This window comes from Lithobates pipiens, unplaced genomic scaffold, assembly GCF_037356315.1.
Source record: "Lithobates pipiens isolate NorthernLeopardFrog02 unplaced genomic scaffold, aLitPip1_a1.2 Scaffold_1, whole genome shotgun sequence".
NCBI classification, from domain to species: Eukaryota; Metazoa; Chordata; class Amphibia; order Anura; family Ranidae; genus Lithobates; species Lithobates pipiens.
In genome coordinates, this window is record NW_027507685.1 from 17212956 (window position 1) to 17215065 (window position 2110).

Below are 2110 nucleotides of genomic sequence, written 5' to 3' on the forward strand. Positions count from 1 at the left end.
GGCTTTGTGTTAGTGAACACTGATCTCTGCTCCAATCACATGGAGCAGAGATCAGCGTCACTTGTTGCTAGGCAGAATGGGGAGATGCTGTTTACAATGGCATCTCCCCGTTCAGCCACCCCGTGAGACGATCGAACTGTTGTCTGAGGAACAATTGTCTGATGGAGCATAGCAACTGTCAGATTTTCCCCCATTCATCACACATTTCCCATCGGAAAATCCAATTGTGTGTACGCTGCTTTAGTTTGTAGGGTTCAATATTGAGTTGGCCAACTCTTTGCTGCTTTAACAGCTTCAACTCTTCTGGGAAGGTTGTCCCTAGGGTTTAGGATTGTGTTGGATGAGAAGGCCTGGCTCCCAGTCTCCACTCTAATTCATCCCAAAGGTGTACTATTGGGTTGAGGGCAGGCCAGTCAAGTTCCTCCACCCCAAACTCACTTTCCACCATCCCAGCTAAGTTTCATTTGTTATGTCTTGTTTTCATTTTGATGTGTATTATGTGTAAAGTTGCAGTACAAATCACAGAGACCGGTATTGTGTTAATATTGAAGTTTATTGAGATTTATCTACAATAGAGGTTTGCACCAATATTGTTAAGTTATTGATTAGTAAGTTAGCGGTGCACTTTTTTTTTTGGTGTGGGAACACGTAACAGTGCTTAGCTGCAAGCCTTTTACTGACACTTCTTTAGTTTACCTCCAGAAGTTTATTTTAAATAGTAGTGTGGTGAATACCTATTATACTAAAGATCGGTATGTGGCTGATAATAATAAACATCAACGGATTTCAGTTGTGGCCGGTCCCCCCCAGGATAATGTGGCTGCTGAGTTCATCTCCCCATTGCAGCACTGATGGGCTCTGACAGGTGGCACTGATTGGCACTGATAGGTGGCACTGATTGGCAGAAATGATGGCCACTAATAGCTGCCCCCGATTCACACTGATTGTTAGCACTGACTGGCGGCACTGATTGGCAGCACTGATGGGCACTGATAGGCACTGATTGGTAGCACTGATTGGCACTGATTGGCACTGATGGGCACTAATAGGCAGCACTGATTGGCAGCGTTGATGGGCACTAATTGGTGGCACTGATAGGCAGCACTGGTTGGCACTGATAGACGTCACTGATAGGCAGCACAGATTGGCACTGATAGGCGGCACTGATAGGGTGCACTCATGGGCTGATTGGCAGCGCTTATGATCACTGATTGGCACTGATAGGCAGCACTGATGGGCTCTGATTGGCAGCACTTATGGGCACTGATAGACATCACTGTTGGGCGCTGATTGGCAGCACGTATGGACACTGATTGGCACTTATAGGCAGCACTAATGGGCTATGTTTGGAAGTATTGATTGGCACTGATAGGTAGCACTGATTGCCACTGATAGGCAGCATTTATTGGAAGCATTGATTGGCACTGATAGGCAGCATCAATTGGCACTGATAGGCATCATTGGTTGTCACTGATTGGCAGCATTGATTGGCACTGATAGACAGCATTGGTTTTCACTGATTGGCAGCACTGATTGGCACTGATAGGTAGCACTGATTTGAAGCTTTTATTGGCACTGATAGGCAGCATTGATTGGAACTGATTGGCAGCATTGGTTGGCACTGATTGGCAGCTATGATTGGAACTGATTGGCAGCATTGATTGGCACTGATTGGCATTGATAGACAGCATTGGTTGGCACTGATAGGCAGTATTGGTTGGCACTGATAGGCAGCATTGGTTGGCACTGGTTGGCACTGTTATGCTTTGCATCTATCTATTAAAGTCCCTGCAGTAAAACCAAGGAAGCTTAGACTTCTGTAGTGTATCAATGCTTTACTAAACAGGAAAGCTGCACATACAAACTGTAGGATACACAATACAACACAATTCATAACTTACAAAATATGCCTACAAAATTAAGCATGTACAATATGTACGCATTAAGTAAACTAAACAGTTACTCAAATTAGGGGTCTAGATGTAACAACTTTCATGGTGCCTTGCTCAGTCCTTTCAAACACACCTGTTGTCCAAACATGTTTCTTGCAAAAAGCTCCCAAGCCCCTCCCACCATCTTTCTGCATACCAACTTCCTCTGTTCAGCTCCA